Source organism: Astatotilapia calliptera, chromosome 12 (genome assembly GCF_900246225.1).
Source record: "Astatotilapia calliptera chromosome 12, fAstCal1.2, whole genome shotgun sequence".
NCBI classification, from domain to species: Eukaryota; Metazoa; Chordata; class Actinopteri; order Cichliformes; family Cichlidae; genus Astatotilapia; species Astatotilapia calliptera.
The window spans coordinates 30,567,036-30,581,220 of NC_039313.1; the positions used below are offsets into that span (position 1 = coordinate 30,567,036).

The following is a 14,185-nucleotide window of genomic DNA, read 5'->3' on the forward strand; positions in this document are numbered from 1 at the left end:
CACTGCAAAACGTTTGAGCCGTCTCTGTTTGTGGTTATCTGCAATCGAGGCCATTGTGACAGTTACCAGCTCTCAGCTACTTAGAAAAGATCCTGGTGTTATTTGTCTCTCAGAAACAGTTCATAACTTCCCTTCAACTCATGTCACCTAAAAGGTAAACCTGCTTCTTCATCACCTGTTCAACTATGATGATTCAGTAAGGACATCTCCTGGTTTCAGCTTCATGTTTCCCTCTCACCACATATCCAAACCGACATGACCAGCAGCTTTTACAGCTGTGGCTCCAGCAAACATCAGGTGATACTAATAATTAATATTAAATAAATTCTAACAACAGCTGATCAAGCTTAAAAGTGTTGCTGTTGTTTAGGGTGACCTCCGCTGGTTTCCTCTTTCTGGCGCAAAGTGAGCGATAAACAAACAAGAGAGAAAAGCTGATCAGCTGATCATTGATCATGATTGAAGTAGCAACAGGAGAAGGAGGGGGAGAGAATGAGAGAAGACGAAGCAGCTGACAGCGTAAAGACGCAGAATAACTCCAGCTTTGTTTCATTCTAGCTGAAGTACGGGACAATCGCGTTCGTTTTCGGCTCAATACGAAACGTGTAATATTTACTCTGAATATGGGATGGTTGGTAACTCTAATAACTAACCTTATGAATAAAATAACGTTCACTATCAGTAACATCATAGCACCCACCCAGCTGTATATAAACTCCATGCTAGCTAGTAAGCAGTACGAGTTAACTGACTGTAAAATGTCAGCACAACGAAAATAAACTACACCTAAACTTGGTTTATATCTGACCCAGATAGACTGCTTAATGTTTATACTGTTAAACCCTCCCCCCCCAAAAAAACAAACAAAAACAAAACAAAACCCATCGGCCCATAAAAATGAAAAATCACCGTATGCTCAATGGCTAGTCCAGCTATGGTCGCGCCATCAGTTAACCCTTCCTTCCCAACCCGACCCCTGACCTAGAGTAAGCAATGCATGCAGTGTGTAGCTGCTGCACCACAGTCCCATTCCACAATGAAACTCACAGTTCTACGACAACAAGGAAGAAAAACTCACATGTTTAAGACAGAGCTATTAAAACAAACTAACACTAACATTTTTACTAAAGTGTGACTCAGCCAGTACATAGGTATTTTAGGTATTCTTGCCTGAACTGGCCTGATGCAATTGGTGCAACCTCAATGCTTTTGCAATTTGCAACCAATTTTCCACATTTCTAAAACTGTACTGCATAACTATATAAATCATTACTAAGATTTTAGAGTCATGGACCCATTGTTTAAACTAGACCTTGGGTAGCTTACCTTTACTATGCCAACCATTCTTTATAATTGCTCTTTGACATGTGAACATCGTATGCAACACCATGACAGCTTGAAAAAGGAGGAACTCAGTTTCAAAACTATTTTACAAGGACAGAATTGTTTTCAGCATGTTTTGGGGCTCAAGGATAGAGACAATGTGATGTGGCGAGAAATACTGTTATCGTTTTGTTTCCTTGAAAAAAAAAAAGACTACAAACTCTGAAGGGTACCTTTAGGGTGATTTGAGAGTGAGCTGTGTGTGTCACACAGCCATCTCTGTATCTGGTGGAGAATATTCACTACTGAAAAATTTAACAAATATATCAGGCTGTCCTTTGATTACGTGTGCCATTAACTGCCTGATTATACATGTACCCCATGAAGAAACATGATTGTTTGCATAAATAATATTTATACAAACCTTCCACTGAGAGACGATTTTTTTTGTTATGCTTCACCAGCACCCCTGAATGACTTCTTGTGGATGCTGTGCACAAAGCACTATTCTTTCTCCCTGCTTGATTACATGTTAATATATTCCAGAAGTTAAAAGTTCTGAGTGCAAAATGATAGATTTTCTTTTATCCTGCAACCCCACCACAGTGACTGAGGCAGCACTTTGCTACACCCCCAGAGTAAACGTATTCCTTTGGTCACACTTCGAGTCTCGGAAGCAAAGCAGAGGTTTAAAAGTAGAGCGCAAAAAGGATTCCCAAACATCTCTGACAAACAAACCTATCCCCTCCAGACGTGAACCTCCACCATGCTGTGAACCTTGTTAGAATAAAGACATTGCCAATCCAGCTGCGAACCTGTGATAGATGCTTAGGTAATTCCTAATTTCAGCTCACATTGTGTGACCAACAACTATGGAAAGAAAACAAGCATTCCACGAAACACTGAGGTTCATATTTTACTTTGTTGGTTTTTAGCATCATTCATCGTCTAGAGTTCATGACCTGTGAATGTTTGGCATTAGTGTTTCTGGGTGGTTAGTTCTTAAGGCTATGACAGGATTCAGAAAATAGGGTTAGGGACAGTCGGGAAAAGAATGAACTAAACTGCAATATAGTCTTCAATAACAGAAATGGTTTAAGAAGTAAACAATTGTTAGATATTTAGGTATGATAATTTAAGCCCCCTGATACAATACGCAACTGAGGCTAACAACTCTGTGATTCAATTACAGCTACTATTAGCATACCAACATGCTTACAATTGCTTTGCTAACATAAGAAAGCCTGTGTTGGTGAAAACACACAACCTGTCTTTCTTTTTTGACCACCAATGGCCAAAAACGAAAAAAAAAAAATCCCCCAAAAATGTGGCAAAAAAAATCGGAAGTCCACCAAGAACCCCTCACAGAACAGACAAGACAAATGACATGAAAAATGGAAGGAATATCATGACAGAGAGTCAAGGGAGAAGGTGTGAGAGTCGCTAGGAGAGGAAGCAGCAACTGTAAGCTGATTATCCACCACACGCTCAGAAGGATATCAGCAGAACCAACCATCTGATGTGGACTCCCATTTGGATCAGCTGATCTGCTGGTAGCTGGCTGAGCTCAACACAGTATGCTGCCTGAAGTAACAATATGTTCAGCTGTTAAAAGCCAGATGTTTTTTCTTCTTATCTGAAACTGTATTTCAGCTGTGCAACCTTTTGAGACCTGAATGCAGATAGGAAAAATACTGTAAGCACCTGAAATCAAACTGCAAATCCATACTGTTGTAATGTGTAAAAAAAGTAGTTTATATATCGTTCCAAACACATCACTTTAGAGGTATCTTTAGAAAAACTGGATTCATTTGCAATAAGAGATGGTGCAAGCAGGTTTTAACATAGCAGCAATCTAATCAGCATAAACACAGAGCTACCTCCCATATATATTAATTCAGTAACACAAAAAAGAAAACAATAGCAGACCGCAGAAAAACAGAGCCTAAAGTGTGTCATCACTGAGAAAAGGCCACGAGGTTACTGGTGTACTTACAGATACCAAGTTAAAGGTCAAACTGTTAATCCGAAGTAAAAAGTCATACTACATGTTAACTGTCTATGACCACAGACTCATACAGGAACGCAAATGAGTTTTATTTGTACAGAAGCCTGCCACATATCCTTGGTTGCAGCATTCAAACATGTTCTGAAATATGCTAACATAGGTTTCAAAAATGTTCACTGATGAAGACTCCCAACCAAGGCGGAGGGCTGAATGAAGGTTAGGTTTTGCAGTATAAGTAGAGAGCAAGGGAAAAGGGAAGAGAAAAGACTTAGCTGTGACCTGTTTTTGATGGACACTTTTTGCCTCAAGCTAAATGAGAATACTTTATTTCTGGTGAAGGATTAAAGGAAACCTGAAGGAGAAGTGAGTCTGGTCTCATGCAGTTTGTGCAACTGACACATGAATGTGAAGCAAACTGCTAATGAAAAAAGTTATATATTCCACATGAATTACACAAGCTGTATTTTAAAATCACAGTGATGCAACTCTACCCTTAATTGTGTCTCCAGTCACGTTGGACTATAATGAGCTGATTCTCTTTAAGGAATCTTTGTTAATCACCACCAACACGGCATGACTGTGGGATTAATTTTGTCTGTTAATTTAAGTGTTGATTTCGTCAGCCAGAGCTGTTTTTTTTTTTTTTTTTAATGAAAATGAGACAAAAAAGTAGCTGCTGAAATGCATGTCGCTTTGAGACATTAAGCATCATACTTAAAGTTGTGATAAAAAAAGACTTCTACAGAGAGCAAGATAGGGCAAGAACATTTTGGTACATGGCTACGTGGTGGCAGATTTCTTTTCTGATGTATTAATCACATATTTTAATCATGTCACTTTACTATAGAAAGATCACTCCTGACACAAATTGTATGCATGCATGTAGAATGTTAATGTTATATTTTTTAAGGATGGGGCTGATGGTATAGCCCCCCTCGTGAGAGCGGCCAACATGTAAGAGTTTGTGGAATGTCTTTGTCTGTCTCTGTACATGACGTGCAAGGTTGGCGGCTACAATTCAGAGATTATCCTAGTATTCTGGCTGGGATGCTTCTTTCCACATTGCAATGTGTTTATTAAACAATTTCAAAATGCTCACTGGTACAGTGTGTTGCAGGTTATTGGTAAAATTTCCATAACAATGGCATGCAAGAAAATTAAGCATAACTGGTGTTTAAAACAATGAATCATGGAAATATATCTGGCTAACTGGTGGAGATATCGTCTGAATTTCAGGAGCGGGACCACTCCTCCTTCACGCCCCTTCTTACCTCAGACTATAAATGCCCCCTTCTCCAATGCCCGTTGTTCTCATTTCCATGACAGTGGACAGCTTGGAAAGTCGGCATAGGGGCAGCGAGGGGTGGCATCCCAAGTTGCATCTTCCGAGAGGAAGATCCCACTAAAGCTACAAGTCAACCTACTGGAAATATACTCCCAGGGATTCCCGAGAGGGGGGGTGGAAGAGAATCCCACCGGATGGATCAAAGAAATACGACACTTGGCAATGGTAATATGACAACGACCGCGGAATGCATATGAGGCAAGATATGCAAGAACCGACATGGCCTGCGGATCCACCAGGCCAAAATGAAGTATGAGGAGAAGGTGTTGGCATCACAGTGCGCAGGAAGCACACCTGGTGAGACGAAGGAGGAACCAGGCCCGGAGTCACCCCACACTCCCCGGAGCCTCCAGGTGATGCAGGCCCTTGAAGCTCACAAGTCATCAGAACATCGTCGGGTGCAGTGGCCTCAAGCTAGCAAGGAGAAGGAGTGGCTCCAGTTCGACGAAGACGTTGATACCATCCTGCAAGCAACTGCCAAAGGACAAGTTGAACAATGCCTAAAGACAATGACAACAATGATAGGTTTGGACAAGAGGAGAAGCGGACAGCGAAGCCTCTACACCATGAACAACAGAGCCAACAAGATATATCAGCTAAGGCGGCGAGTGAGAAGGAGAGGGGACCCCTTGCATAATTACGTAGCATAATCCACAAGAGGTTAATGACCTTAAGGCGACCACTACCTTAAGGAGACCTACAGTAACGAAAGTAGAGAGCAAGATCTTGGTCCCTGTCACGCCCTGATCGATCCATCTGCACCAGAGCAGGAATTCGATGGGGAGGAGCCCAGCTGGAAGGAGATCCAGGAGGCGGTAAAGAGAGCAAGCTCTGCTCCAGGGCCCAGTGGAGTACCTTGCAAAGTTTATAAGAACTGTCCGAGGCTACGGACTAGACTCTGGAGAATCATGAGGGTGATTTGGAGGAGGGGTAAGGTAGCAAACCAGTGAAGACAAGCGGAGGGGGTGTGGATCCCAAAGGAGGAGAAGAACATCGAGCAGTTCCGAACCATCTCGTTGCTGTGTTGAATGGAAGATTTTCTTTAGATTTTTCTTTAGCATCGTCGCTAAGTGACTGACAGAACATCTTCTGAAGAACTCTTACATCGATAACTCAGTCCAGAAAGGAGGGATCCCGAAGTTTCCAGGGTGCCTGGAGCATACAGATGTGGTCACACAGCTCATTAGGGAAGCCAGGGAGAACAGAGGGGACCTGGCAGTACTATGAACCATCTTCAACGTATGCTGCTCGGTTGTTTGTTAATTGCCCCTTGGGGATAAATAAAGTATTCTGATTCTGTTGGCTTGACCTTGCAAATGCCTACGGATCTGTACCCCACAAGCTGGTAGAACAGGCACTGAACCGGTATTACATCCCAGAAAAGTTCAGGAATCTTATCCTGGATTACTACGCCGACTTCCACCTGAGAGTCTCTTCCGGAACAACAACTTCCGACTGGCTTGAGAAGGGGATTATCACTGGATGCACGATCTCGCCCATCCTTTTCGCTCTTGCTATGAACATATTGGTCAAATCTGCAGAAGTCCAGTGTAGAGGGCCACTCACCAAGTCTGGAGTCAGGCAGCCACCCATCAGAGCTTTCATGGACGACCTGACGGTGACAACTACGTCTGTTCCAGGGTGCAGGTGGATACTGAAGGGTCTTGATGAAATGATTTCTTGGGCACGCATGAGGTTCAAGCCCACCAAGTCGAGGTCGCTTGTGCTGAAGAAACTTAATGAGGCGCCCGTGAAGAGCATAGGTAAGGTATTTAACCGCAGCCTGAAAGATGCAGCCTCCAACGAAGACCTGGAGACCTGGCTCTCATCAGTGGATAAATTTGGCCTTCCTTGCAAGTTTAAGGCCTGGATTTATCCGCATGGAATTCTGCCCCGGATTTTGTGGCCCCTCTTAGTCTATGAAGTTCCCATCTCAACAGCGGAAGGATTCGAGATGAGGATCAGCAGGTTTCTGCGCAGGTGGCTGGGACTGCCACGAAGCCTGAGTAGCATTGCTCTGTATGGTCATAACAACAAGCTGAAGCTCCTCTTTAGCAGCCTAAGCGAGGAGTTCATGGTGAGCCGGTCCAGGGAGCTGCTCCAATATCGGGAGTCCAGTGACCCCCAGGTTTCCCTGGCTGCTGAGGCTGTAGACATTGCAGTATCAAGGCTGCAGCAAAGGGTGATAGTGGGTACAGTGGCCCAGGGAAGAGCGGGTTTAGGTAGCAGTAGAACACCTAACTATGACAAGGCACTGGGGTCAGCGGGGGAGCTGGCCCCAGGGAGGGGTCACTTGCCCCTCCCTTCCTTCCCTCCCCATCTCCAGCTGCCTCCCTCTTCCCGCTCCACCACAACCACCCACACATGCAGGACCTTGGAGTAGGGGTATGTCACCAGGGTGCAGAGGAGGCTACCCCCCCCCCCCCCTCTGTCCCCTTCTGGCTGCCTCTGCCTCAATTTTATCCCACAACTTAGACATTCACATTACTCACACTCTCATTACACATACATATAGGATCTTGGCGGTGGGCACGATACACGGAATCCAAAGTACCATCAGGGTGTACACCTCACCCCTGGCGTCGTTGCCCACCTCTCAATGTTAAATACACATAGACATTGAGGGCTAGCAGGAGGGACCATGCGCTTACCTGCTGCTCTCTGGCAGGTAGCTCCATGCCCTCCTGGGTTTTAAATGCACCTTAGAACACACATGCATCAACACTACAATGAGCGGGTGGAGGGAGGTTTGGAGTCTTCTCTCACCCCCATTCTCTGCGACCTGCTGGAGCAGGGGGGCTAGGACTAGGAGGAGGAGTTGGCCGTCCGACTGCGGTCTGGAGGGTGGGGCCTCCCTGCTGCTGCGGAGTCGGGGCGGTCTGCCTCTCCCCACCGCAGGGAAAAGGGTAACACCACCTGGGTCTGGGTGCAGTTCCCCCCTCCAGGGGCAAGGGTACCTAGACCTGGTTTGTAGAGTACGCTTGGGGAGTGTGATCGTGTGTACAGCGTCTCTTTATGTCTGTCTCCACGTTGGTTGAGTGTGGAGTAAGTGCATATGAGAGCGTGAGGGTGGGAATGGATGTTTGTATATGTGTGTGCCTGTATTTCTGTGTCTATATGTCAGGTTGGGTGTCAGGCGCCACCTCTCTGGGGACATCTTAGGCCCTCCAAGGTTTGGAGGCCTATCTCCCCCTACCACCACTTCCCCTGCCAGTGGCGGACTCCCTCAGACATCGGTGCGTTGGTGGTTCTTTGTGTCCGGGGATGGGCGTCCAGGTACACACCGGCTCACTCCTTGGCGGCCACTTATCGGGGCCTGGAGCCTGGGGCTCGCTCGGGCCACTTCGGAGGTGGGGTGCCCCCGGCCGCTCGGCCTGGGGCTCGGTCACTCAGGCACGGCTGGCTGCCGGCGGAGCTCACGGGCGCGTCACTGCAATTCCCCCTGGCTTCTGCTCCGCGGCTGCTGAGTGAGCCCTCATCTGGGACTCTCCTCAGCTCTTTCTGGGACAGTGGCGCGGCTGCCCCTCTGTTGGTCTTCCTTGGTCTCTTGTGTTCTGGGGACCTCTGGATGTCTGGAGTTTTGATCTCCTCCATACCTGCTTCATGCCCTGGAGGACGGGGCTGTGGCCCCCCACACCCTCTAGCAGATCATTGCATGAAGGAACCTTTTAAAAAAACAAACAAACAAAAAAAAAAAACAAGCGCGTCCATGCTCACAGGTTTACACACGGGTGATCACACCCACAAACTACACCCTTTTTGGCTCCTACCTCAAAGCACACTGTGTTCTGTTGATCTTATGTGCTGCACAATAATGTTTAATATTTAGTATTTACTGTCATATTCCCATATATCATTGTGATGTTCTTTATTCTATTACTCTTGTTCTCTTCTGCTTGTTTTCTTTTTTCTTTCTTAGCAGGTGATCCAGGTGATTGATATATGCATTTTTTTTCCTGCTCATTCTGTTGTTTTTTGTTTTTTGCCCTTCTCCCCCGTCCCTTTTCTCAGCTGTTTCTCTTTCCCTCTTTCTTTCTCCCCTTCTTTCCCCCAGTCAAGTCTGTCCCGTATTCAGTAAGTGAAAATAAAATAAACATTAAAAGGTGAATCAAATGGACCATTACGGCAAGGCTGGGATGGTCAATTTGGTAAAGTAAATCCGTTGGGCATCTTTCTTTGCCTTTAGACAACAATTCTGATGGCAAAAGAGCCAAACGGGGCAGGCAAAAAAAAAAAAAAAAAAAAACACAAGGCACAGGGGAAAGAGAGGTGGTCGCTGATCCTGGAGGAGGTGCGAGCAGGAGTTGAGGAGAAGCAAACCAGTCAAATGGTGCAATTGAGGCTGCAGGGGGCTTGGACAAGATGGGAGCAAGCTATAGAGCGCAAGGTCACATAGAATGAACTGTGGAAAGCAGAACCCCAGCGGATAAAATTCCTGATTCAGGCAGTATATGATGTGCTACCAAGTCCATTGAATGGAGTCACTTGGGGGAAAGTGGAGACACCAGGCTGTCTTCTCTGGCAGAAGAGAGGAACCCTGGAGCACATTTTAACCCTCTGCGTCAAAATCACATGACCAATTTAAGACGACAACTCAGAGTCTCCATTTAAACTTGGGTCGAAAGTGCAGACTTCAAACTATATACCAGTTTTTGAATTGTGTCGATGGGCCACGTAAAAGCAAAGTTATGATAAGAAATACACGCAATGCTTTTTTCCGAATAAAACAGTGTTGTTTACAGCGGGAAGAATGGTAAAAATGGCATTTTCTACGGACAGCGCTAGCAAACACTCTCCACTTGCGAGTGGTGAAAGAGCTCACTCCACTTGAGTTTGCTTTTGCTTTCTCGTTGTACACAGACATTCTCTGCACCGCCTTTCCCTCCCGAAGACAAGAGTTCGACTCCTACCCGTCCATTGTACTCGATCTCGCATTGTGATTCGGCAGCACCGGCTTCTATCAGTACCAAATCCAGTTTGCTTCTCAGGCAGCTGCTCGCCTTTGGCAGTTTAACCAAGACACTTTCTGGGGCAGTCTCGATCAGGAACTCTACCGTCGCATCTCTGCCGCTCGTTCTTCTCTCTCCTGCAAGTCGTGCTGTGCCCCATCACATCCTGCTTCCGCCTGCATCGTCCCAGCCCAAAACAAGAGTCAGCCCTCACGCCGTCCTTCCATTCTTACCCGTTCGACCCCGGCTCCAGTACCAGGAATTCCCAAACCCACGACTTCCACTTCCTTCATGCCTTAGCAACAAGGTTTAGACAAGTGGGGCAGGCCCGTCATGCACCTAGGAGGCCGCTCCATCTGCAATAACTTTAACGACTCCGGCTGTTCTATGTCTCAATGCTGCTATCTCCACTCTTGCTGCTTTTGCGGCAGCAGCCATTCCCGCCCTGCATTCCCCCACAACCCCACTGAACCATGCCATTTTTCTCATTATACTTGCCAGCAGAGGTGTGTGACTCTCCTAAGCTGACATCACGAGTGCCTTAATGTCTCGCCAATCCACCCCGATTTCTGGTGCCCATTCAGAGTCATCTTGAGGCCTTTTAGTTCACAGTCAGGCCGACCTTCGGTTATAAAAGCAGCCCCAAGCTCTTCGACTCACTCCCCGACACTCCATGTTAGATCCTCCAACAACCATAAACTGCCTTTTTGGTCCATCTCTAGATGATTTCCTGGTCGCCTCCCCTCCCTCGTCTCTGCCAGCCCACGGGCTATCCACTCCGACATCCGTCTGCTCCAGAACGGCTCTCCACCGTCGGAAGAGCAAACAGCGGGACCTTTAACGTCCCTTGAGTCCTCGGCACCAAACGTTTCCAGGCCTCTCTGCCCATTGAATAGCTCTATTGCATCACTTGTCCCACGTGCTCCAAACATCAGCTGCTCTCCCCTTCGGGTCATTTGTACCGTGCTACACACATAATCCCATAATTCCTCCCTGCTCCTTTTATCTCCCACCTGCTTCACTCGCAGTGTCACTCCTCGACTCTATCACGCTCAATAGCGCTCCGGAGCCAAACCCCGTCTCTGGCAACTCCTGCTTGATAACTGGAACGGCATCTCTTCTCTTACGACGATCGGCCGTCACACACCGGTGACATTCAGCTCTACACAGGCGTCGCCCTTTCTGCTGGCTTCGGGGGCTATTAAGACAGAACGTGGTTTCTCCTCAGCCGGGCCTCCCGAGTTTCACCATTATATCCACGAGCGGTTCCTGCCTTCTTCTATCCGGCAGTCATCGCGGCCTTCTGTGGGGCCACGAATGGTCAAGAAGATCAGTCCTCTTTCACTCCGACCATCTCCCCGTAGTCGACATAATCAACAAGACCGTAGCAACTCTCCTTCCATCATGCCCTCCATGCGGTGACCCACAAATCCATATTCTTGGCCTCCATGCAGAGGCCGCTCCGACTCCGGTTCCTCCACTTTCAGCCACAACATTCGAAATCTAAACCCTAGCATCGCGGAACCCAGCAGTGTCTCCAAGTAGCAATAATAAATAGTCTCGCAGCAAGCACATCGTCCACCTATGGGACCGCTTGGAACGCGTCCCGTTCGTGCCATAGTAACTTCAATATTTCCTTCCCGTCATTCGACATTGTAACCGTTACAGCTTAATACCTTATGCCTTCCGGTTTCCGTGCATCAAAATTCCCACGATAAAGACATACCTCAGCTGCATCAACTTCTTTGCCAAACTGCTCACCGAATCCGGCCACCCTGTAACCAGATCATGGTTTCTTTCACGCATTTGTCAAGTGCTCTCGTCTTCTGGGATTCCTCCAAATCTCTTCTCTAGCCATTCCCTCCGCATCGGCGCCACGACTTCTGCCTTTCGCAAGGAAACCCCGACCACATAACCAGCTCCTCGGCCGCTTATCATCCTAAGCCTACTGTTATACATTCGTAACAATCGCTAAGACCTCTGAAAACGCCCAGTCTTCACTTCCACAGGGGATGCCTTCTTTGGGGATCTACCTAGCCCGGGAGCCGTCGCCAGTCCCCTTTGAGGCCTTCCCCAAACTGCCGCACCAGTTCATACTTCCTCATCCCTCTTCGCTTATCGTTCTGAGGATGTGGTCCCAGCTAGTGAAATTACATGGCCTCACTTTACTTATCACCACATCATAATGTAATAATGACATGACGTGCAACAGGAGCCATTATAATTGTATGTTCGGATAGCACAGTGGCATAGTAGTTAGCACTGTTGCCTCACAGCAAGGTCCTGAGTTCAATTCCACCATCAGGCCGGGGTCTTTCTGTGTGAAGTTTGCATGTTCTCCCTGTGTTTGCATGAGTTCTCTCTGGGTACTCCGACTTCCTTTCACAGCCCAAAGACATGCACTTTCGAGAAGCAGCACATCATGTCATGATTTCAGAAACAGCTGAGAAAGAAAGTCACTGACATCTATAAGTCTGGAAAGTGTTACAAAGAAATTTCTAAGGCTTTGGAATGCAGTGAACTATGCTGAGAGATTATCCACAAATGAAGGAATCTTGAAACAGTCGTGAACCTTCCCAGGAGTGGCTGACCTACTCCCCTAGCACATAGAGACTCATCTAAGAGCTCAAAAGTACCCAGAACAACACTTAAATAACTGCAGGCCTCAATTAAGGTCAGCGTTCATAATTCAACAATATAATATAGCTGGGGGAAACAAGACACTACTGACACTGTCTCCATTTCACTTAATAGCAAATGTGTATAACTAGTCCTGTCCTTTTACTTAGTCTTTCTCTCTTAGCATCTGTATCTATAACCCAGTGGGCTCCTTCCCCCCGGCACCTGATGAAAGCTTTTGGGTTTCTTTTTCTTCTGGTTTTGGATTTATTTATTTTTTTCTTCTGTTTACATATTAATAATCTCATTTTGGTCATTTAGTGTGCTTTGAGTCCTACATTTGGATCTTTAATTATAGGAACTATGACACTGGATTTTTAAATCAACAAAATCCCATACAGTATGCATGCTCCCTACTGTTGTATTTAGCATGTCAGCATAGATGTCAGTTTTTGACCTCGTGATTTGACTGTAACTCTGTTTCACTAATGCAGGTCAAGGTGAACACTTGAGATAAATGCCTAGTGTGATTGTTTTGTTGTTTTATATACATCCAGCCAAGCAAGCAAGCCAGCCAGCCAGCCTTAAGTTTCTTGTGCAGCAAAAATAAAGCTTCACACAACAAACTCAGTCAGTTTTTTTTATTTGTACAAGAGGAAAACAAGCAGCTTCATTCTTTTCTAATGAAAAGAAAGGCACCTTCACTTCATCTCCAGTCTGGCTTTTATACGAGCAAATACAAACCAAGTTTTTCCCTAATAGATTGAAATCACAGAGACCGAAGAGACTCGTTTTTGTAATATTGCTATCACCTCTTATTACATAGTGTATTTCCTCAGAAAAAGATAAAGCATTGAAGCAGTTTCTTTCCAACAGAGTAGCTGAGGCAGAGTGGAAATAATTTAACTCAAAGCAAACAGGAACATTTCCGTGCTGATAAATGGATGCAAGATGGAACCCACTTGGATCTTAAATTCTCATCCCAGAAAGAAGCAATATCAGGGAAGATACATTTCAAACATAAAGGGAGACAGCAGAGTGCTCTCGTCATGTTTGATCATCTTTTACTTTTCTTCTCTGAAATTTTCATTTGGCTGGATGAATAAACATAAGGGGAGGAAAATTGTCTAGTCTGTGCATTCATCCTGTCACGTCTTTCTGGGTGCTGCTGGAAATAATGACTGCAACTTTGAAAAGTTGATAATGGCAATTTGAAAGGATGTCAAACCATTAAAGGAACTCTAAAGCACATGCAGGCTTGATGGGAAAAGCCATATATTCTTCAGTGGTTTTATGACTAATAGTGAAATACTGAGGCATCTTATATGCCCATTTGACACACCTGGTTGGCATCAAAGGTGCAGCACTCGATTGGCTTTGCTCATATTTGAGTGGAAGAATGTTTAGTGTTAAAGTTGAAAATTTTGAGTCCACCTCAGCCCCCCTTTCTTGTGGGGTGCCCCAGGGCTCAACCCTTGGCCCTCTTCTTATTTCATTATACCTGCTCCTTTTGGGGTCTATTTTTAGAAAACATGAAATATCCTTTCACTGCTACGCAGACGACTGACAAATTTATTTGCCTTTTGCACCAAATGGCCCAGGCTCCATCCAAATCCTTTTGAACTGCCTTGAAGATGTCAAAGCTTGGATGGCTCTGAACTTTTTGAGTTTCAATGAGAGTAAAACGGAGGCGATTGTATTTAGACCTAATAATATTTCATGCAACCTGCTCGTAAATTGTGGTTGGCTAGGGTCTTGTATCAAACAGCATGTGACAAACTTGGGAGTCATTATGGACTCAGATTTTAAATTGAACAAACATATTAGTTCGGTGTTGCAAAAAAGCTTTTTGCAGCTGAGGCAAATAGCAAAGCTGAAGCCAGTTTTGTCAAGACCGGACATGGAGAAGGTATTACATGCCTTTATTTCAACACGGCTTGA

At 45.7% G+C, this 14,185-nt stretch overlaps 1 pseudogene; it reads left to right on the plus strand.

Moving 5' to 3' along the window:
• Window positions 1-4,921: 4,921 nt before the first annotated feature.
• On the plus strand, window positions 4,922-9,252 carry LOC113033353 (uncharacterized; annotated as a pseudogene).
• The last annotated feature ends 4,933 nt before the right edge of the window (window positions 9,253-14,185 follow it).